General features: G+C 34.1%; 1 pseudogene; it reads right to left on the bottom strand.

The window, feature by feature from the left end:
* Nucleotides 1–1,388, bottom strand: LOC125496357 (glutathione S-transferase T2-like; annotated as a pseudogene).
* Between the last annotated feature and the right edge of the window lie 24,492 nt (nt 1,389–25,880).

Here is a 25,880-nt window from a genome sequence, read left to right as displayed (position 1 = left end):
TTGGATTATTCGTCAACCATGTTGTTAGTGTCTCAATCACACCCTCCTCAAATGTTGTTCGATTTTCCTTTGCATACAATGCTTGTAGCAAATCCATGTTCTTATGATACTCTTGGACTTTCTGCATCCTGGTTTGCAACGCTATTTCTGCCTCCTTTGCAGCAACCTTCCTTGCTTGGACCTCCATCTTTTTGTCTTCTCTCTCAATATCTACACTCCTACCCTCTGCATGGATGCGAAGCCTTTCACTGAATGTATCAAAACACTCAATTGTCTGACCAGCCACCCCTTTTAGCTTAGACTTCGCTTTCTTAGTACCGTAAGGACGTTCCACTTCACCTCCTTCACCACTAGTAGGTGTCTCGGGCATTGAGTCGCTTCCATCAACTCTTGTCCTCTTACCGCTTCCTCCGCTGCCAGGTGAATCAACATTTTCTTGTGGATTTTTGGGTCGACCACGTGGATTTTGCATTGATTTTGCAGCGATTGACCTCCATTTTCGAAACTTCCTCATCATTTTCCAAGCATGTTCAAGGGTAAACCTACCATGTTTCCTACTATGCAGTAAATGAGCTTCTCTCAAAACATCATTATCGTTTTGACCACTCTTCTTTCTTGCAAGAGCTTCATCATAAAATGCAGCCCACCTTAAAACCGCTGGAGCAAGTCTACTCCAACGACCTTTCACCATATCAGCATTTCTTGGAGCAATTTCTGCTGGTTGTGCTATTCTTCCTGCCTCGAAAGCTTCCCAAACTTTTCCCCAAAACACATTTTTCTTTTGGTAAGTCCCACTCACCTTATCAAGAGAAGTGTTCATAAATGCAGAGATCAGGAGTTCATCATCATCTTCACACCAAGCCCTCTTAGCAGAAGAACTTGTGTCTGGGATAAGTGGGTTTTGTGATTGAACGGGTTGTCTTTGCGATGGTTGCTGAGATCGATTACCTGATAGTAATTGCGAAAATGATTGACTTGGCTGAACAAGGTCATCAAAACCATCAGAATCATCTTCACGGTATTGACCAACATCCTCACCATCATCACCTTCTTCGTATTCACCACCATCATCTTCAACATCATTGTTCGGAGATGCATCTTCTTGGTATTGAGAAAATCCATAATTAGGATCAATTTGACGATATGATAGGTTGGCATTTTCAGATGGGGATTCATGGTAGAGGTTATCATATTGAGGAGAATAATTTTGAGAATTTTCTCCTCTTTGATTGGTATTTATCTGAGATGGTTGACGAAATTTTGATTGATTTTGAGAAGGTTGGCGATAATTTGACGGATTTTGAGAGCTAATTAAACGATTTTGTTGCCTAGGCATTTGGTTTTTTGAGCGATTTTGGGGTTGATTTCTTATATAATAGGATGATTAGGATCCATAATTATAAGAATTTGAAAATAAAGAGCAATGGAAGAAGAGTTAGAACAAATAGAAGAAATTAGTGAAGAGGGAGAAAATTAAGTGTGTCCAAAATATAGCAAAATGGGTCTCTATTTATAGATCTCGAAAAAATAGAGCCGTTGGTATTTTTTTTTTTTTTTGATTTATATTTTTTAAAATATAACCGTTGTAAAAATTACAACGGTTATATTTTTAAAACCAATAAGAAGCTGACAAGTGGCGTGCTGCAACTGGCGCTGACACGCGTGTCAGCTGCCAGCTGCAGCGTCAGCAAAGGCAATTTTTTTTTGCCTGAAATCAACGCAAAACGCTGCGTTTTGCTTTGATTTCAGGCAAAAAAAATTTGGGAATTGATGATCTGGCTGTGGGTCCCAACCCCACGGCTGATCATCAATTCAATCACTCCATGCCATTTTTTTCCCCCACTCACCTTCAATCACTCCTCAATCTTAATTTCACTCATGGTTAAGAGCCATTTTTTTTCAATCACCTTCACAATCTTAATTTCTACTCATGGTTAAGGATGCTCTTATAGGTCGTTTATGTTATCATTAGGTTTTTTATTTTTACCAAATATTTTTCTAATATTAACTTATAATTTTTACTCATTGATAATTGAAGACATTAACGTTTGAAATCATGCATCGGCAAGCATGAAAACATGAAACGGTGCAACTATTTCTAAACGGGAGAAGTATATCTCAATTTTTTTCAAAATTCATCAAATAGCCCTGACATTTAAGAAAAGGACACAATATAACCTTAATAACTAACGACGATTAAATTCGTTACTAATTAGCATTATTAACACTAAAAAAATCCTAATAAACCTTAATTAAACCTAAAAACCTTAAAACTCTTACTAACTCTAAAAACCCTAACCACCCCCTGCCCACCACCTCCCACCCCCACAACTCCATCCCCAACAGCCCCCTCCCCTATCGTCCATCTCCCCCCTCTCCACTACCCCAACACGCATCCCCTCTCTCGCACCCCCCTCCCCTTCGAAACAATACAGAGCTTATCTCTCCCATCCCCTTCGAAGCTTTATCCCGCCCCTTCAAAAACTTCAGACTGCCCCACGCAGTGCCCCCACCCCCTCGATCCCCCCCCCCCGCACACACACACACAAACTTCTCACCGACAGCTCTGTATTGTAAGCGAAGGACTCCCTGATCAATTTTCGAAGGAGTTTTTTCGAATGACTAGCTCTGTCTTGTAAGCGAAGGTGTTTTTCGAAGGGGGGAGGGGATGCAGGAAGGGGGATGTGGGCTGGGGGTGGCGAGAAGGGGGAAGCGCGGGGGTTTGGTGGTGTTGGGAAAGGGGAGGCGTGGTGGACTGGTGGTGAGGAGGGGGAGCGCGGCGGCAGGGGAAGGGGAGGGGGCTGGGTTGTGGGGGGGGGGGGATGGGGGTTGGTTGGTTGGGGGTGGGTTAGGATTTTTAGGGTTAGTTAGAATTTTAGGGTTTTTAGGTTTAATTAAGGTTAATTAGGATTTCTAGGGTTAATCAATGCTAACTACTAACATAGTTAACCACCGTTAGTCATTAAGGGTATTTTGTATCATTTTTTTAAAAGTTAGAGGTATCTAATGAATTTTGAAAAAAGTTGGGGTATCTGGTGAATAAAAAAAATTGTCAAGGTATTTGGTGAAAAAAACGTTATCATTAATATTTATAGGTATGATTGGGTGATTTTTATTTCTTCATATATTTATGGTGATTATAAATAAATAGAAGTATAATTGAAAAACTAGTAGTTTGGAATAATTTTAGGTTGAGCATAAAACTTTTTCTAACTCATTAGATTTTTATGCTCATATATTTACTAACCACAGACCACTATAGAACTGTTTGAGGATAATATAATAAAATGGTTAATCAATTTTCTATTACCTCTATGAAATCTCATTTATAGGTACAATATGATGTATAGAAGATCAACTAAAATCTCTTACAAATACCATCTCATAAACCACTTGGTCTTATAAAAGACCACCTACTTTTTAATTTAAACTTAGGCAATAACCACGCTCAATATAAAGGAGAAAAGCGGAGCACCTTTCTGATACAATGACCAGTTTAATCTGTTTAGTAACTGATTTAATCCATTCAATGTTTTTATTCTTCAACCTATTTAATGACTAGTTTAATGCAATTAGTGACTAGCTTAAACCATTTGATAAGACTATCAGATTATTTTTTAAAATTGTCTGATGTAGTTTGAGATTCAAAGGGGAAAAAAGGGAGGAAATAATGGATGAGTAGGTTGTCACGAGATGTATAAGGATAATGTTGGGTTAGAGTGAGATAGAATAGACTTGTTAAGAAAACATATGTTTGAATTTGTCTAATTTTATGTTAAAAACAGACATCCTATTCTAATAATTTGTGCTCTATAGACTATACATAGTAGACTTCTAACACATAATGTTTCCTAAATATGGTAGATTTATTTAACATATAGAAGTAGTAATGTTTTCTATACACAAAATTATTATTATTAATTATTATTATTATTATTATTATTATTATTAACATATTAGTAAAAGATATCAATTTGCTCAAATCTCTCCAATCTCTAACTCTACCATGTAATCGTAAAAGCAGTCTCACGAATGGTACAACTGTAGGAAAAATTCAACCAAAAAAAAAATCTTGATGAGAACATCATTCTTTCCATTTCCACCAACTATGACTCAAACAATAACGTCATTATTTTTTAGCCTATTAAGAAGTATCTCGGTGGATGTACGTCATTCGTTTCAAACCTCTTATTACATATATCAATCTAACAAGTTCAACATTTTTTTAACGTGTAAAGTATCTCATACTAGATACGTCATTCATTTCTTACTTCTTGTCACATTTATTCATTGAACAGGAGCATTATATATTTCGAACCTCTATTAAGATATTGTCCTGTCAAAAAAAAAAAAAAATCATATGGACGTAGAACACCAGAACTACTCGCCAAACTTTACATGTATCGCAAATAAACACACACTTGTTTAGTCACATAGTCTAATTTTAATTTTGTAAAAGACTCTAAATATTTTTCATAATCAATACTTCCTACGTTTTCTTTTGCTTTTCCTACTTGAAATTTCTTAAGAGACAAAAGAAATTAAAATAGAAAGAACTACAATAAATAAAGAGAGTAATTGTCGCGTGGGAATCTTGTTATTCGTCTCAACATGTAGTGTGTTACTCATAATCTCTTACTAATACAGTATTAGAAATTAATAATCAGAGTATTGAGCTGAAATCGCAAAATTGCAAGCGTTTAATACTTTAACTAGTTATTAGGCCCGGGCTATGTCCCGGGTAAGAACATTTTCATTTATTAATATTGTACTTTGATATGATAGCACTAAATACAACTTGGTCTAGTGGTTAAAACTTTAGTACATGAACTTGAGGTCATGGGTTCAAAACTTATACTATGCAATTTCTAATTTTTTTATTGTACATGGATTACATGAACTAAAACTCCCTAAGGAGAACGCCACGTGGCACCGTTCCTGATTTACGCACGCCTTTTAATATATTAGTATAGTTTTAATTTGAAAGCCGGAAAATATCTAATATGACCATCTAATTCACTTCCACTGGATCTATGGTTGCTATAGCCATATTAAAATGAACTTTGGTACTTCCTCTGTTCCGAATTAAATGCAACAATTCCACTTTTTTACTATTCACTAGCTTTTGGCCCGTGCAAAATGCACTGGAATTTTTTGTTTTGTAAGAATATTTACATTCCAACAATACTGAATACGTGCATATATTTCATGTTTGCGTCAAAAGTTGATAAATTATAAGATAATGAATCGTATATTCGATGTTATTTCCCCTTAGATTATGTTATATAAATTTATAAAGTGATTGACTTATTAAAGACATTGACTGCTCCTTTGTCTAACTATGTATTACTTCTTAAAAGAAATTAGACGTTTAAAGTATATGATATACTTTTTCGATTTTTTTTTCTTTGGCCTAATATTAACTTTCACCCAACAAAATACATGGCCATCTTTATGTAGCAAATCGAATTCTCCCAATTTGAAAACCAGTTGTGCAATTTAGACCCATAAATTTCGATTAGAATAAATTGACCTCTAATGTTTTGTTCCATGTTTAATATTAACCTAATTTTTTAAAAAGATTTAAGGATGTTTTTAAAAAAAATTGATCATATAATTGTATATTGCATTTAACTATACTTTTGCGCACAAAACTTACTCATTTCATGTAAAGTGTGTACTTTGTGATATTGGTATGATTCTGTTGCGCCATTCCAAGCATAATATACTTTATCTTTTTACACGCTTATATAAAGTGGTTTGCACGACTACGCATGTTATTATATGATTGTCTTTTTTTATTTTTATTTTCTCGAAACTGGTTACATAATTAATAATGGAGTTCTAGTCGTCGACGAATTTTGTTTATGAAATTTGAAAAGAAGGATATTAAGTTAGTTATAAAGCTTTATAATATATGTTGCACGTAAATTAATTAAAATTAGGACTACTAATTTAGATTTAGATAGACTCGTCCAATATATGCAGTTATTCTATGTATCTCTTATTTTGCCACACATTTTTATCAAGTTTTTAAAAATGTTTCAAGTAACTATAAGCTATAAGATGTCTTATTATTAATTTCATAAGCTATGACATTGAAATAGTTTTTTATATCAAACATTTCTTAACTGAATCGTTTCAATTGACTCTAATTTTTCTTTTATGTTGATTGTCAAATAATGTTTTTATATATAATCAGCAGTTCACCAGGTACAATACTTATATGAAGACAACTTATTTACTTAATTAAGTGACCAATATTGACTTAAAAGTGACCCATTTTGGATAATGACTACCATCATCAAATTTTTTGAGATAAACTTAATAAACTAAATGTTCACATATATACTTAGCTTGTACCAATGAACTTAGCAAATGGGTATAATTTAGGGGTGTTTAGGAAAACCCACCTGAATTATCCGTCCCGAAAAATCTGATGACCCGCAACAAAAAAAACCGGGTATCAAATCTGATGTTTTTTGTCGGGTCAGTTAAAAATTCTGAACCGGGTCGAGTGATGGGCCACATATATACAATAAATGGGTACCTCGAGTACCCGAACCTCTTGTTTCCGAATTCTTTTTTGGTATTGAAGTCCTCCCGACTTTAGTTTTACCTTTTAAGTTTATAGGTTTTTCACTTTTCAATAGCTTTCGATTTAATTTATTTTTTTTCATTAATTTAATTTTTTTTTCTCTCCTCATGTTATAGTTGTTGATCCAAGGTCCAAGAAGTGCATTGGCAAAAGCACAAAAAAGTGGGTAAAGTATTTAGCTACGGAGTAAGTATGTATTAAATTTGACAATTTATGAAGAAGAATATTGTCTTAATTATGTAAGTGAGGATTAATTTTTGTTCTAATTATGTAAGCTGATATATGGATGATGGCTAAAATCTATATTTGAAACCCCAGGTCTAAAGTAATGGGTCATCCACCGAACATAAGAAACATATTTTGCTTATTTAATAGTAGTATATAAATTGTAATATAAATAAAAAGTACTACTTACATAGCCGATATATAATGTCACGGTTTATATTTAATTTGCTAAAATTAAGGAATCATTTTTTGATATAATTGATTTACAAATCACAATTGTGTGAGATACTATTTCATTGATTGCCAATATTCTCTTTGCTATAATCACGGATCATATTTGGTTATAATTGATTTCTCTCCTTCTATGTCAATTTGTGAAAAAATGATTGGCAATATCACGCTTAAATCAACAGGATTTGCAAGATATCATATATGTCAATGACACGTGGCAAATGAATGAGATGGTTCGAAAATCCAAGAAGCAATGAGAGGCTTTGAAGAATATGAAGATGCCACATAGGATAATTTTTTCTTGCTTTAATATTATACTAGCCTTCTAAGCACGCGATGCGTGCGTCGATTTTTTGGGTCTGTTCTTAATAAATTTCATCTAAATATAATTTTAGAAGTGTAATTTATAATTATTGTCGTACAAATTAATGTAAAAGTGCTTAGAAATTGTAATGAACATTTAGATGTAAGGTCTTATAGTCAAATTAAATTTGTAATTTTTTAAAATTAACCATTTTTCTCATTGTGTCATGTTACTTTGTTAATGCTTATTTGGTTTAATTTATCATTAGAATTTTAACCCCATCTTTAAATTAGGAAATGATATATTGTAGAAATTTTGAATATCCAATTATATATTTAGCTAAGGACAAAAAAGACTTTTTAAAAGGGGACACCATAACTCTCCCCTTGGCTTACATAATAGACATAATATATATATATATATATATATATAGGGTTGGGTTCTAGTGAGAACCCTCTTATGGTGAGAACCGTAAGAACCACTAAAAATGAGCAAAAACTTCCTAAAATGAGCAAAAATAGTAACAAATGAGCATAAACATAAAGTGAGTAGAAAATATTAAGTTATAAAAAACATAAAAATGTACAAAAATGTAAAAGAAGAAAAACGTAAAATGAGCATAAAAAAGTTCAATGAGAAAAAAAGTAAAATGAGCAAAACGTAAAATGAGCAAAAACGTTAATAAATGAGCACAAAATTGTTAAATGAGCAAAACCATTAAAAAATGAAACACAAAATGAGCAAAAATGTTATAAAATGATCAAAATCTTCGTAAAATGAGGAAAATGAGTGGTTCTCACCATAAGGGTGGTTCTCAAATGAGTGAAATATATATATATATATATATATATATATATATTATTATATATATATATATTAATATATATATATATTATATATATATATATATATATATATATATATATATATATTTCAAACGCCATGTACATATCAATCTGACAATCTCCATAGATTTTGTATTATATCCCAACAATCACATGGATTGCAATTGCTAACTTTCATCCATGATTAGAGGATTTTAAGGAAACAAATCACATTAATATGATTTAAATTTTACTAAATTTCAATAAGTTTCTCACATTTTTCCATATTTTGATTTTTTGTTTTAAATTATTAAAGGGTATTTTAGTCACTTCAAAAAAGGACACCACACCTCCTCCATTGGCTTATATAATAAAGATATGATACTTTTTACTTTGACTAAAATTTGTGATTTATACATAATGAAAAATATAGTTAAGTGAGATCTTATTAAATTTGTCTCGTGGCGCACTTTCATAAAATGCACTTTTTATAATGTTTACTTATATGTAAGTATAGATATTTATCGTCAAAATAATATCTCGACATACGTAAAATTGGATTTGTTGCATTTAATTCGAAATGGAAGGAGTATAATAGAATTCGGTATCAAAATAATATCTCGACATACATAAAAGTAAATTTATTATATTTAATTCGAAATGGATGAAGTATATTAAAATTCGCTACGATATTGGACCAGAAGTCCTACTTTTATTAATTGGCCTCTCTGGTCTATTCAACCTGCAAATTGCAAGGCTGCGATACATGATTTTGAAGAAATCTAGATTTAAGTAGTAGCTAAGAAATTAGATTCGGTTACAGCGACATATAATGTACTTCGTGTGAATATCAAATGAGAATTACGTGAAATAGAAGTAATAATCATAAATTATACGTACTCTGTTTTTTCAAATGAGAATTACATTTGTCAAGATGTTTCTTCGAATGTTAATATTTCTAATTGCATATAAGTAAAAAATTATAAGAATTGATGTATTTGAAATTTTGTATTGAGATGAATCTAACAAAACCTACTAATCTATATTTTTCTTATATAATGATGTGAGATAGCTTAACGAATTTTTTAATGAATAGTGTCAAAAATAAAATGTTGTAATTAAAAAAAGAGAAGAAGTAATATTTAACAAAAAGAAGAGTAAAGCATATGTGTTTGGATCATCTAGAATTGTAAAATAACTATACAAGGTAGAGTTGAGCAATATCAAACATTAAATAAAAAATCAATGACTCATATATTCTCTTTCCAATATCCCCTTATTTTATCTCATCAAAATTTACCCATAAATCTTTCCCTTCCATCAATATGAGCCCTTTATTTTAAAATATATAGCTCAGATACAACTCTACTTTGTAAAATTATACTCTCGATCCAGAATATATACGGTAGATGATATATCTTCCGTACATACATTTATTTCTTTAAAAAAAAAGTAATGATAGATGTGATGATCCGGAAAACATATTTGATCAATATCAATGATGTTTCTTTTTGAAGCATGGTAAACAACTAAACACTAGACATATCAGTGATAAATCTTCATTATGTCCTAACGATCTCTCTAGTGGTCTTAAGTTCTTAGCTATTCGACCAAATCGCGATTGAGCTTCTCTTTCACATGTGTATTATGTAGTTCTTTGTTAGCTTTTTAATGAGCTAGTTTTACTTAACTTAGTTTCATGATGCATATGTTATAATTTGGGCTCACATATGTATTCTCTCTGTCTTCTTTTGTTGTTCTTGTAATTTTATTGGAAAATTTTAATATGTTGTTCTTATTTTGAATCTTTCCATATAAATGTAACTTTATTACTCAAAATTCACATTGATTTTAAACTGCGATACATGTATTTACACTATTAATTAATTAATTTTTTACTCTTTGACCCCCCAACCGTCTAACATAGAGTAACTAAAAAATATAGAATCTTTATTTTTAATTAATCTAAGGTAGCTATGGAGGCTACCGACGCTGAGCGTTTACATGTCTAGCATGTGCTTCCAGCTTTATCATCAAGCATACACGCACAACCCAATGTGATGCCAGAATCGGCGACAAGCCAGCTGGCCCAGGCCAACACCCTCTGTTCGCTGATCCGCACTGACAGCATGCCCAACCCGTATTATTAGCATATATGACCCAACTTCTTGTTGATGCGGTCTGAGTACTGGTTTGGGTCGTGGCTTCCGTAAGAAACGACCATCAGTCTTGCTTAAAGAGTATGTCACACACTGCCAAAACGAGTCCTTCCACAAGTTCACCAGCCTTCACGAGCTCCTCAAGTCCTCCCTGCCCTATAGCACATTTTGTGAATTGTAATAAGTTTTTTGTGCCATATTGTATATTTCTTGCAGCTGTAATTGCAGGTCTTGAGCCTCATAATTTCACAGAGGCAATGACGGATGCATGTTAGAAAGAGGTTATGCCAAAAGAAATTGGTGGTTTGGAGGACACTGAGACTTGAGTAACGGAAACATTACCACCTGACAAGAAACCACTTAGTTGTAAATGGGTGTATATAATTGAATTTCATGCTAGTAGGAAAATTGAACGATTAAAACCTCGTCTGGTAATCTTTGGCAATCATCAAGTCGATGGGATTACTATATTTTCCCCCTTGGCTAAGGTGGTTACCATTCGCGCTTTTCTTGAAGTTGCCACCACTAAGAGTTCTTGGGAATTACAACAAATGGATGTTCTTAGTATCTTCCTGCAAAGAGATCTCCATGAAAAAGTATGCATGAAGTTGTCTCATGGTTTCATGGTGGATAGACTGGATATAGTGTGTCATTTGAAGAAGTCTTATACACACTACTTTCTTTTCACTCGTGATCAGGGGCCTCCTCAAGTCAACTTCCTTGTGTATATTGATGATTTGGTCATTTATGGTAATGACTCTTTTGCTACTGCTCCTTTTGAGAAATACTTGGGCGAATGCCATCATATGAAGGATTTGGGTTCTTTGAGGTGGCTCGGAGTCTGGAGGGGATTCATTGATGCCAAAGGAAATAGACTCTTAATACTGTTACAGAGATGGAACTCTTAGGTTCCAAGGCCTCTGGCTTTCCCATTGAACAAATCGCTCCCATGTTGTTGCTAATGACTCCCTTTTTATAGATCTAGAGAGATATAGACGACTTGTGGGTCATCTCACATAAATGTCATTTAGTAGTCTCGATTTGGCATATGTCGTACATGTCTTCGCCTATTCATGTGGGGACCTTGCTAAGCATACTGAGATAATGTCATACATATCGTTCGCTACATGAAGAGGTGTCCGGGACAAGACATTTTACTGCGGACAAATTTTGATCTTTCTTTATCTGGTTGGTGCTACTCTGATTGGCTAGTCAATCCTCATTTAGGTGCTCTCTCACGGGTTTAATCGTTTTCTTAGTTCGTTCTTCGATTTCGCGGAAGGCCAAGAAACAAGCCGAGTATCAATCTATGGCAGCCATTAGTTCGAAGTTGAAATAGTTGACGTTCTTGCTTCTTAAGCCGGGGTGGATCACCCTCGCACTATGTAATTATTTTCTGACATTATATTCGCTCTACAAAATGCTCAAAATCCCCTTTTTTGTAAACGCATGTAGCATAATTAGATTGTCAATACCTTTGCGATATTATGCTACTAGTCATGTTTGGATGTGTGAACATCTTTCCAACATTTTTCACCAAAGCTCTTGGCAAGCGTCAATTTTTGTATATACTTACTTCATAAGTTGGGTATTTATAACCTCCATGCTCAAACTTGGGGGGGGGGGGTTTAAATATTATGAGGCATATATTATAATTTAGGCTTACAGATGTCTTTAGCTAATGAAGTAATTAATTAATTGCTATGTCTAATACGATCGCGAGCTTTAGATCTTTGATTAGGTTGTGTACAATACCAACAATTGAGAAAGACAAATGCAAGAAAACATAAGTAAACCTAAACTTGCTATGTCATATTTGGTAAAATTTTGTGAGGATACTACAAAAGACTTAGAATTAAATTTCTTTTTCATACTGACCTTATCTCTTTTTGTAATACCCAAAAGACCACAATCTAGAAAAATTATTAGTATTCCTGTTTTCTTTTCATAAGGTACATAGAACATTTGGCATTGAATTTTGGCAACTAACTATTACTATATTTTTTATAAGAATTCATCTGTTTTTTCTATTATATTTGTGAGTTCTCCTTTTGCCACAATTGTTGAAGGAAATCTGACGGCCTGCATTTGATGAAGGAGGTTGGTGGGGAAGCCATGGTTACATATATGGAAAGCTTCCTAATGAGGCACGTAAAGTATAACTTAGGAGAGAAAAAGATTAACAAGAAGAATGGTGGTGGAAGGAGGATGTGGGTGGTGGTTGAAGGGTATGGTTGACAATTGTTGAAGTTCAAGAATTTAAGGTGTTGGCTTGTGGGAGAAGAATAAAAGTTAAAAGGGGGGAATGTTTTTGTAAGGTGCCAAAAATAAAGTCGATGATGGTGTGATGCCGACGGTGAGGAGTAGAGAGAGAATTGTCATTTTTGCTCAAAAAAATCGGTCTTTTTTTCTGGGATAAATAGTGAATTCCGGCGATATGTGGTGGTTTGGGTGATTTTACCTGTTGTAACGACCTGATGGAACCATTTTTGTAAACAATACTCCAAAGTTGGGACCATTGAGAAAAAATCGAAATTTAGGACTTAAAATGGTGGAAAGCCCGTAGTTCGGAATCTTCCTATCAATTTTTCCTTTATTTAGAGTAAATTGTTCATGAACGGGAACATACATCCTATATATTTCGAATTGCGTCATATATAAACATGCCATGTATTCACATAAATAATAATGCCATTATAAGTTGATAATATAAAATTTTATCATGGATTAGTTAGATAAATGTTTTGTTTCATATATAGATGTGTAAATATAGATTTAGAGAATATAATTATCCAACCGTCGCTCACCACAAACACTTTCCTCTATCGAGTTAGTACTCTTAGCACAACATATTTTTCTAATAATGGTCCAAAAGGGGCTAGGGGTTATCTATCATAGATGATGTATCACAAATAACCCCCAAAGTATATGACTCGGGGTTAAATTTTCAAAAGGACAAGTTTATATTTTTATCTTTTTGCTATGTTTAGTATTTTTGTTTTTTGTATTTAGAATCCAAAAATAATATAGTATTTTTAATTTTTAATTTATTGTCAAAATATAATAAAATAAAAACAACAAAAAAAAAGCATACATAAATGTTGACACATAATCGTGTCTCCCCATTTAAGGATCCGATGATGAGACCTACCGCGGTGTTAATTTGTTCGACCCAAGGGGAGGAAGTCCGAAAAGACATCCCAAAACTATTTCGAAAAGTGTTAAAGTCTTATTTTAAAGCCCAATTAATTATTACGGATAATTAATTGCTTTTTAAGACAAATCCTTTGAAAAAGCCCAATAATTAATTATTCATGATAATTTATTGTTTTATTTTAATAAATGAATATTTTCAAATACGTTTTCATAATTAAATCAGTTTTCTTACTTAAAAGATAAAAGAAAATTGTCAAAACACGTTTTTACAAAAGAGAGCTGTCAAAACGTGCCAAAAACCAGGTTAGTGCGTCTAGCGCACCATCATGCATCGAACGCATGCTTTGTGCTTGGCGCACCATCATGCGTTAGGCGCACCTTTGTCCACCAATGTCAGGTGCACCAATCTGTACCTGACAAATGGCATTATGCCTCACAAAGTGGTACGGCTGGTGCACTCCTCTACGTGACACGGAGTTTTCTTTTCTATCTTCTTTAAATTAAATCGCATACCACGTGTACGAAGTTGATTGGGCATGATGCGTCAGCGCACAATGTCTCTCTGACACGTGTGATTATGCGTCACAGACGGTGCTTTGCCTAGCGCACTCAGCGCGTAACACGCAATTTCCTTTTCCCTGTAAATAGGTCTTGATTTTCGTATGTTTTTTAGACGTTTTTTGCACACAAAACTTCAACACTCGACTTTTATATACTTCGACCATATACTTTACGAAACCTTTCTAAAAGAACCTCTCTACTAAATTCATACATACACACACAAACACATACATCCATTTAGACACGTATATTTTCCTTCGGGCTTCTCGTTTGCTCGTCTTGAAGGTTATAAATCTTTCAAACGCAACCCACGTTAAAATCTTAAGAGTTCATAAAAAAATTTCCTATTTTTATATTGAAGTTACTAATTATTTCTTTCATGATGTAGGTCTTTAATATAAAATCGTTTCTTTGTACATTCTGATCCCCTTTCTCTCTTTTATTTATTTATTATTCATATACATGCTATATGATTGTCCTGCTTATGCTTTCATCACCCCACATGTTAAGCATGCTAATCAAAGTCCTAAATAAATGTTCTAATATTAATCTCATAATTTGAATAACCTGGTAGGTTTCATGTAATTTGATTGCATAATAACATACCACTAAAAAAATAGGCTTGTATGTGTTTCCTGAACCAAGAAATGGAACCTTAATGCCTATTGCAAGTACCACCGAGAGAATGGACACTAACATATATGTGTTGGGCCTTAAAGAATGCTCTATAGGATATGGTTGATAGTGGCAATCTTTTAATCCTACTGGCAGCAATAGTCTACAACAACAGCAGCCCCTTGGGAATCATTTCAGCAATGCATGGGGCTTACTCATTTAGTGTTAGTTTTCTATGTTGAGTCGAAGAATGCCTCTCCTAGATCCTTCAATTCCTTTCCTATCGAGTCTATGTCAGTTAGGACTTTGTTTTCAATAAGCCTTATTCCAGTTTATTTCTAACTTTAAATCGCATTTCATTTTCATTAGCCTTGCATCATTTTATTTATGCTTCTAATTCAATGATGAACTTAATCACCTAATGATCTTGACTGACAATTTTTTTTTTTAAAATAAATAAAAATGAATAAAGGACATACTTTGGATCAGGAGTTACTCTCCTCTTTCCTCCATCATCCATAAACCATGATCCCTATTAACCAAAAAGTTCATTCAAAATCAAAGCTCCATAAATATCCTTCAAGGCTTCCAGATACCCTAAACCAATAAATTGTGTGCAAGCCTTACTACATAAAAATTAATAATCAATGTCAGGCAAAAACAAAAAAAAAATGAAAAAACTCAAAGTGCGAAAAAAATGAAAAAAGCAAAAGCAAAATGAAATGCATAAAGCAGATAGAAAAGATTCAAGATTCAAAAAGAAAAAGGCAAAAGCAAAATAAAGGCAAGCTAGGGGGCTCGCATACAAGTTCTACCCTCATTCAAATCCTTCAATCCATCAAAACCAAAGCCTATATAATCCAAATCCATGATTCTGCATTCGTCGAACCGACTAAACCTTCATCCAAATACCTCAAGCCTTAAACCTTCCAACTTTTCATCAACTCTAATTCCTTCTCAAAGATATGTCCAATCCCGCTTGGTTGAAGACCCGAAAGGGAGGCCAGGGCTAAAATTAGGGCACATAAAAGAAGAACATGAAATCAGATCCAGAACTATGAATAGTCTGATTCCGCAAGGATATGTAGGAATCCTCATTTCGAGGTCCTACTTCTTCAATAAAATAAAATTAGTCATGGTATAATAATTTAACTTTCAAAAATTTAGGAGCATATTCTTTCGAGATCCCGATATAGACTCGAGTCAAAATCGAGCCTCGTCAAAGCCTTTTTCCACCTACATTTATTTAAGTTATGAATTTAAACTTTTTTATTTTTATAATCCAAACTCTCCTTTATCCTGAAAGACTCTCTGACAATTCCATTGTCTTTGGCGATATCTGACTTTGCCTAAATTACTTCTCAAAGAAGAATCCCTAGTGAAGACTCTAAACGCTCAAGATAGATCAACTACATTTCAATAAAGCCTTAAGCCTAATTCACAAGCTTACCTAAAGTGAAAGATTCCTATATATGTGGTGGTTCCTCCAAATCAAATCAAACTCTCGAAAAGTGTAATTTGCGGACCTCATTTACAGACCACGATTATTTACTAAAAAACGATTTTCGAAAATAATTCAATCTATTTATGATAATTCTATCATTCTACATACTCAGATCTTCTAGCCTTGCGAAATACTGACCTCGCATTGCATTGCATTTCATACATCCTAGTCTCGCATATCCTTGACGTTGCATGCTGTGTCATCTTCCTTAGCTTTATATGACCTTAATCCTTGCCTAGCATCTCATGCATCCTTAGAGAGTCTAAGTTTGCATTATTGCATCATTATGGCCCTTGTCTGAGTTGTTTGCACCTATCTGCTAACATCTTCTTCTGCAGGTATCAAATTGCTTGTAGTTATTGTCATACATACTAACTTTGTTTTGCAGAGACTGATGTATATAGATCAGTTTTAAACTGCAGAGCGTTTAGAAACGTTCTACGTTCCGACACTGTATATACTTTGACTTTCAGTTTCCTGAACCTCAGTCAAAATGGAGGCTTTTGTAGACACATAATCGTGTCTACCACTTTAAGGACAAAGCAGTCTAAAAAGCCATCCCAAAACTATTTTGAAAAGTGTTAAAAGTCTTCTTTTTAAAGACCGATTAACTATTCATGATAAGTAATTGTATTTTGACCCCAATCCTTTGAAAACCCAACTAATTGTTTAATAATTAAAAATGATTTTACTTTAATAAATAAATATTTTCAAGGATACTTTTATAATTGAATAAGATTTTTATTCCGCAAAAATGAATTTCCAAATTTTAAGGGATAAAATAATCTTTAAAAAATGTGTCTAATGAAAAAATACTGGCAAATGAGCTGGACGCAGGCGGTGCACCTAGCATACCACGTGCGTTCGGTGCATTGGGCATGGTGTGTCAGGCGCGCCAATTTGAGCCTGACATGTGGATCCGTGAGTCGCACAGAGTCTTGCGCCTAGCGCACCACTTTGTCTGACGTGCAACTTTTCTTTTTAAATCTTTTTAAAGACGCGTACCACGTGTATGCTTTCTACAAGGCTACCCGCGTTAGGCGCACCTGACACATGTATTTGTATGTCACTCGTCATCCTGCGTCTGGCGCAAATGGCGCGTGAAGCGCACATTTTTATTTTTTCTATGAATAACTCTTGAGTATCGTACAATTTACGAACAGGTTTTTCCACACACTTAACAATCAACTTTTACATTACGAATATACATATTACGAACCTCTCTACAAAACCTCCCTACAAAACTCATACTTATAGAGACAAACACATATTTTCATACATACGAACACATATCTTTTCCTTTAGGCTTCACGATTGCTCGTCCCTAAGGCTGTCAATCTCGCATACCCAAGCCACGGTATAGTCTTGAGGATCCTTGAATAATCCATTATATTTATATTGAGGTTACTAAAGATTTCTTTTATGATATATATCTTTAATATAAAATCGTACCTTTATACATTCTAATCTCTTTTCTTTCTTTCTTTTTATTTATTTATTATTGATATGCATGTTATATGATTGTACTTCTTATACTTTCATAACCCCACATGTTATTCCTGCTAATCAAAGACTTAATAAATGTTCTAATATTAATCACATAATTTAAACAACCTATTAGGTTTCCTGTAATTTGATTGCATAACAATATACCACTAAAAAATAGTCCTTTTATGTTTTTCTTGAATCAACCTAGACTAAGAATATGTTTAATTCACCTTATTTTCACTTATTTCAGATCAAGGGCAGGGCTCAACCTGCGCGGCGCGCTCGACCGTGCAACCCCCCCCCCTCCCCCCCGAAAATAAGGGACCACAAATTATTCAATATGTACTAGCTATTATCATATGCTAACAGAAAAATTGGATTGCTTCAGTGATAAGTAACTAGTAAATGAAAGGGTCCAACATTGCTAAGGTCAAGGATTCGAATCTCTTAGCAAATAGTAATGTGTTTTTTATTTTCTTTAAAAGGGTTATAATTTACAACTTTCCACATTCATTTCACGTTTTCTAATTTTTCTCACTTCATCCTTTCATCTTCATTCAGCATTTTCCAGGACAACCATTAATACTTCACCTTCCTATTTTCATATAAATTTCTCCAAAATTCATTAATTAGTTCGTTACTTTTCAAATTTTGAATAACTACACTTTTTTTTTGTCATCTTTAATATTTGAGTTAATAAAATCATCATTTTGTAAAAAAAAAAGGGATTTAAGGACCCCTTTTCAAAAATACGCGCAAGGCCTCCAATATGCTAGCCCTGGTTCAAATTATGCTTATATTTTTTAAAAAAGTATTATTATCATGATTATTATGATGATTAGTATTACTAACACTAGTGGAAAAATGAAGAAGGGTTGCGCTGAAAAAGGCCTGTAGGGCTACGCTTTTTGACAGCAGCCCTTCACTTTTTAAGTAGGGCTGCGCTAGAAAAGCGCATCCCTTAAGATAGAAGGGCTGCGCTAGTTAGGAAAAAGCGCAGCCCTTCTAGCTTAGAATGGCTGCGCTTTTTCCTAACTAGCGCAGCCCTTCCTACCAAAAAAAAAATAAAAGAAAAAATTTTTTTTTGACATTTTTTTACTCGTAATCTCACGTTTTCTGAAATTAAACAGAAGAGAAGAGAAACGAAACGAAAATGAAAATACTAAACCCAAAAAAAAAAAAAATGAAACGAAAATGAAAAAGAGGAACATTAATCAAAACAAAGATGAAAATACAAGAACATTAATCAAAACAAAGAGAAGTATACAAGAACATTAATCAAAACAAAGAGAAGTATACAAGAACATTAATCAAAACAAAGAGAAGTATACAAGAACATTAATCAAAATAAACAAAGAGAAGTATACAAGAACATTAATCAAAATAAACAAAGAGAAGTATACAAGAACATTAATCAAAATAAACAAGAGAAGTATACAAGAACACATTATAGATCTGAAAATACAAGAACTACCTCCAAACATTAACCTAATAATGTTTAAATACATAAAACAAAACCCTAGTACATAATTTAAGGGAAAAAAAATTCGGAAAAACTTAAAATGCCTATTTGGAGGCTTAAACGAACTCGGATGGCTTAAAAAGCCTAAACGTCACGGCATAGCGGTGAGTTTGACTCATTGGCCCGTTCCGCTTCCGAAAAGGTATCACAATAGGCAATCGGACTCCGTCGGCATGTTTAGTGCAAATCATTTCAGGGTTTTTGTCGCAAATGTTTATGGGAGTTTTTGAGAGAGAAGAGAGGATGAGAGAGAAGAGAGGATGAGAGAGAAGGAGGAAAGAAATAATGAGGGACGTGAGAGAGGAGAGAGAATGAGGGATAATATATCTGAATCCCCGCTCAATATTTCAAAGCCCGCGGTTTCGAAATTTCAAAATTTTTCAGGAAGGGCTGCGCTTGTTTTAAAAAAGCGCAGCCCTACCTTGAGAAGGGCTGCGCTTTTTTAAAAGGCGCAGCCCTTCCAATTGAAGGGTTGCGCTTTTTTGAAAAAGCGCAACCCTTCTTATTTGTAGGGCTGCGCTTTTCCAAAAAGGTGCAGCCCTTCAACCATAGGGCTGCGCTTTTATCAAAAGCGCAGCCCTTCTTGCGCAGCCCTTCTGTTTTTTTCCCCTAGTGTAATGCTATATTATTATTATTATTATTATTATTATTATTATTATTGTTATTGTTGTTGTTGTTATGGTTATTATTATTGTTGTTATTATTATTATTATTATTATTATTATTATTATTATTATTATTATTACTACTACTACTACTACTACTACTACTACTACTACTACTACTACTACTACTACTACTACTACTACTACTACTACTACTACTACTACTACTACTACTACTTTATATAATTATTATTATTATTATTATTATTATTTTATTATTATTATTATTATTATTATTATTATTATTATTATTATTATTATTATTATTATTATTACTACTACTACTACTACTACTACTACTTTATACAATCACTATTACTATTAATATTACTATTTACTAGAAAATTTATTCAAATGGATTATTATTGTTGTTGTTGTACTTATTAATTATTAATATCAGTAATTATTGTTAGTCGAGTACAAACACTTAAGCAACTACAAGAGGGGGGGGGGGTGAATTGTAGTTGGGGAGATTTTCTAACTTTTTGCGAAAATAAAAGAATATTAATCTAAGAAAGAGATAAGTGCATAAACTAGAAAGAAATAAGAACACGGGAATTTTTACAAGGAAAACTTCCTAGGCCTAATAGGAAGAAAAACCTTGACCACTAGGGATTTTGACTCAATTATTCTCTTTAATAAAGTTTAGGCCAAAAGACTCTCTTTTGTACAGCCTAAACTCGGACCTTCTCTGTTCCTCTAGGAACTTGTTCCCTGTCAATTTGTTCCCCCTGAACAATTGACTTTCTCTCTTGACTTCACTCGAAGTCTTTTGTCTTTCTCAATTTTCTTTCTCTTTCTCTTTTTCTCTCGAAATGATTACAGATTTTGATTCACACAACCCAATCTCTAATACACTGAGTAATAATGAAAGAAGAGTAAAACCGAATATACTTTCACAAAAATATTACACTGAAAATTCTGAAAGCATAATATTTAAGATTGTTACACAAAACTATTTGTAGAAGACAATCTTTCCCATGATCTTCTCCACGAACATAGTGGAGCTGAATTTCAGCCTCACTCCTTCCACGTTCTAGCTGTTGCAAAAATCCGTTGGAAGTTCTGCGGTTGGTTTCCGAAACATCAGCCATTATCACACGCTCAGCCATTATCACACGCCACATTAGTAGGTGGGTTGTTGTGGTTCCTAAAATATAGGAACTACTTCAACCCTCCTCTTTAGGCGTTGTTAGTTTGTTGCTTTTGAAGGCTCCTTATCAAGTAACCGTTTTAAATAGCTGCGCACAAACTAACTTCTAAGAGTATTATGGATTTACATAATTTCACAATATATACGTCCATAATATAAATTGTTTGTAACAAACACAAATAAAGTTAACAACTTAATTTTTGGTTATTCTCCTAATCAATTCTCCATAAGTTATTAAACATATTATTTGTGATATCTAAAAGATAATAAACCTAAGAGAAAATAACAAATCTAGATTATAAAATAAATAAAACAAAACGAATAAATCTAATAAAATGAAACTAATCCAATAACATATAAAAACTAAATTAACCAAAGTTAATTATTTGTCATCATCAAAATAGTGAAACAACAATATTCCCCCTTTTTGATGATGGCAAATAATTGGGAATTTTTTTTATGTTTTTCTGTTTTAAGAAAATAAAAGACAAATCAGATAAAACTATAACACACAAAAAAATATAGCACACAACCGAAACCTAAGTAGACTCAACTAGGACTGGGAACAAGATCAGGCTCTACTGGGAACAGGGATGAGAAAAACAAGCATAGGAACTAAGATAAAAAAAAAATTATACCAACAATATCTCTTCCCCCTTTTGTCATTATCAAAACTAAGTGATGACCCTGCAGCACTAGAGAGTCAACAGTCTAGGCAGCAAGCAAGTAGCTCAAACACGTATCTTATAATATTAGCCATCCAAACACAAACAATAAGCAAGTAGAAAGCAGCAATATGGACAGCAGAGAATAATCAATATGCAGAGCACAAGAGTAAAGCAGAAAATAGAAGAGATTAAAGTGCTTCATGTGTCTCAAAAGGACACATAAAGAGAGAACAAAAAGAGATTGTTTGACAATAATTACAGCCACAAAAAAAACTTGTCCAATGTTTCAAAGTTGAAAGAAATTAGGGCTTAGGGCGCTTAAAGAGAGTGGAGACCACATAATCAATTTTGGAGACAACACCATCGACTTTGTTCCTGATCCCCGTATCAGCATGCTTAATGGCCATCAGTTGTTGTTGCTGCAAAGAATCCAGAGTAGAGACAGTGGTCTCTATGACATTGATCCTGGTGTGCAGTAGAAACAGAGAGTCTTGAATTTCCCGGAGCATTTTGTTGAGCCCAGTAGTAGATAACAAGGGAAAATCAACAGTGGTGGAAGGAACTGGATCCGAGTCTAGGTGAATAAACACAGCTTCGCCTTGATCCTGATCCTTCAGAGACTTGAACCGAATAATCCTTTCACTCTTCCTCACAGACCCACTAGGAACTCCCTCTTCCCCCAGCTTCCTCTTACCACCTACTTCCACCTTCACAGGCGTTTCTTCCCTTTCAAAGTCCAGCTTCCCATTAACCAACCTTAAGCTAAGTCTTGATAGTGTGTCCTTGGTCAAGTAATTTTCCGGATCAATACAGAAGGAGGGACTGGCAGGCAATTTGACTTTGCAATTTTGAAGATGGTAGAGAGAAAATTTCCATAGCCAACTTTTGTATTATGCGAAATGCAGTGAGAGAGATGGGAAATAATCAAAGAAGGGAGGTTGATTTTGATGTTCTTGGCAAGGCAGTACATAATGGAGAGATCTATTAGACTAGCCTGGGTTCTTTTTGAGGAACGAGGTAAGAGAAAACGCCACTCAAATTGAAATAACAGTTTATGAAAGGGGGACAGTTCTTTTTTATCTAAAGATAATGCAGTCATATTTCCATCAAAGAAAGCAAGAATTTTATCATTGGAGACTCCATTGATGTTAAGTTTGGCCCTACCCTTAACATACTCCTTATAACCCTCAATTGGAATATCAAACCACTCCTCCAACTTCTTTTCAGTTAAAGTAACAACACAACCATTGACAACACTCACACAGACTCCCTCGGTGATATTAAAACTTGAACAAAAATCTTTCATTTCTTTTTCATATAAACCCTCATCTAAACTAACAACTTTCCACCATTTTTTAAACTTTAAAATATTCAGCAATTCCGTCCACTTGGACTTTTTGCACCATGCAACATCAATACAGAATCCCACAAGAAATTGGATGATTTGGTTTTCTTACCTCTCTTCGTAGGAACAGTTTTTTCCTTTTCTTATTCACTTTCAGCTTCATTTTCACCTTCTTCTTGTTTCGGAGAGAGAGAAACAGGAGCAGAGGATTCGGCTTTTAACCCAGTTGAATCTTCTTTTGTCTTGGATGATTCTTGAGCGCTAAATTCGTCAAGTGATGGTGTTTTCTCTCTGGGAAAATTTTCGTGATCACCGGTATTTTTACTGTGAGAAGACATGGTGAAAGGGTTTTGGAGGGACGTTGAAGATGAGAGATGAGAGAGAAATTAATTGATGTGAGAGTGGGAAGTTGTGAGGGGTCAGTGATGTGATGGGTTGGGGTATAAAAGCAATGATGATTCCGTGTGAAAGTAAATAAAAGGCTAGGTTGAGTGAAACGGTTTATGGGTTTTTGTGAAGTATTTAATGAAATTTCTTCTTTTAACTCAGATTAACCGAACTTGTAATTGTGGCAATAATACATGTCAACGCGTTTATTTACAGAATTGAGAAAAAAATAATCAAGGAAATTTGGAGGAAAGAAATTTGAAGGAAAAATTAAGAAAAGAAAGAAATAAAAAATACTCTTCATATGATAAAATTTCCCATAATGTATAAACTACGTACGTACCAAATATGTGCAAGGACAATAAGGGTAATATTCAAAGACAAATGTGAGTCCTTATACTTGACCCTAGGTGTATGAAATTTATTTCATGAAAGTTGCAGGGTATACTTAGTAAGAAACAATTCTTGGGGAATTAACATCATTTGTACATTCAAACAATTCTTATCATTCCTAGTTCCAAATGTATCTTTTCAAACCTGTCCCTAGATAGAGGTTTAGTCAATATGTCAGCTATTTGATTTTCAGTTGGACAAAAATCAACTTTGACTAATCCCTTTTCTACATTGTCTTTTAGGAAATGGTGACGAATGTGAATATGCTTGACTCTAGAGTGATGAACTGGATCCTTGGAAATGCAAATGGAACTAGTATTATCACAGAGTATAGGAACACACTTAAATTTTATGCCAATGTCACGTACCTGTTGTTTGATCCATAATACCTGAGAACAACATGCAGTAGCTGCCACATATTCAGCTTCGGCGGTTGAAATAGCAATAGTGTTTTGTTTCTTTGAGCTCGAAGAAACTAAGCTTGATCCTAGGAATTGGGCAATACCTGAAGTGCTTTTACGATTCATTAAGTCTCCAGCATAGTCAGCATCAGAGTAGCTAACTAGATCAAAGATGTCACTTCGAGGATAGAATAAGCAAAGATCATCAATTCCTTTCAAATATCTAAGGATCCTTTTGACTGTTCCATGCTCGTCCAGCTTGTTCCTGAAGACCCATTTCAGCCCAATCACCTTTTGGTTCTTAGGCTTGGTCTCAAGATGCCAGACCTTGTTCCTCTGGAACTCATTCAGTTCCTCTTGCATGGCATTGATTCAGTCAGACTCCAGAAGGGCATCATTGTGATCTCGTGGTTCTGTCATAGACAAAAAGGCTTGGAAAGCACATAAATTTTTCAGTTGGGATCTCGTCTGGGTTCCCTTTTCAATATCACTTACGATTAAATCCAAGGGATGGGATTTCAGGTGTTTCCATGGTCTTGGTTCAAATCTCCTTTTCTTTGCTCCTCCAGCTTGAGGATCTTCATTTGTTTCATTTTCTAGATGAATTTCTTCTGCCTGTTTCTCCTGTATGAGAGGATCAGGAACAATTATCTCTTCTTCATGAATATGCTTGTTGTCAGTACCTGCAGGTGTTAGTTCCTCATGAAGGTTCACTGACTCTTCAGAACGAGTCAGTCCAATTTCAAAGTCATTTTCATGACTTAGTTCCTGCAAGGAGTTAGTTTCATCAAAAATAATATGGACACTTTCCTCAACACACATTGTTCTTTTGTTGTAAACTCTATATGATTTACTATTTAAAGCATATCCAATAAAAACAACCTCATCACTTCTAGCATCAAACTTTCCTAAATTGTCTTTACTATTGTTATGTACAAAGCATTTACAACCAAAGATTCTAAAGTATGAGATATTGGGTTTTCTTCCTTTGAGTAGCTCATAAGGGGTCTTCAGGACAATGGGTCTCAGCATGACTCTATTAATAATATAGCATACCGTGTTTACTGCTTCAGCCCAGAAATTCTTCGGAAGATTGCTAGCTATTATCATTGTTCTTGCCATGTCCTCCAAAGTGCGATTCTTCCTCTCCACCACGCCATTTTGTTGTGGAGTCCTAGGAGCTGCGAAGTTGTGATCAAGTCCTTCATTACTGCAAAACTCATCAAATTTGGAGTTTTCAAACTCCTTACCATAATCAGAATGCAAGTGCTTAATTTTAAAACCACTTATTCTTTTTGTGTTCTTTTAGCAAAGTTTACAAATTCATCAAATGTCTCGTCTTGGCTATGAAGAAAAATAACCCAAGTGTATCTTGAAAAATCATCAACTATAACAAGTACATATCTCTTACCAGATATGCTTTGGATTCGAACAGGGCCACATAAGTCCATATGAATCAATTCAAGAGGACTTTGTGTGCTTACCATCTTCTTTGATTTGAACGAAGATCTAACTTGTTTTCCTTTTGCACATGGACCACAAACTTCATGATTTGAGACCTTGATTGTTGGTAGACCAACAACTGAGTCCTTACCACTTAGCTTCTGGAGCAACGTCATACTTGCGTGACCACACCTTTTATGCCAAAGAAGTGGTTCATTGTCGACGACACTACTTAAAC

Source organism: Beta vulgaris, chromosome 4 (genome assembly GCF_026745355.1).
Source record: "Beta vulgaris subsp. vulgaris cultivar EL10 chromosome 4, EL10.2, whole genome shotgun sequence".
Classification (NCBI taxonomy): domain Eukaryota; kingdom Viridiplantae; phylum Streptophyta; class Magnoliopsida; order Caryophyllales; family Amaranthaceae; genus Beta; species Beta vulgaris.
Note: the sequence above shows the minus strand (reverse complement) of the source record. Positions and strands in the feature narration are given on the sequence as shown.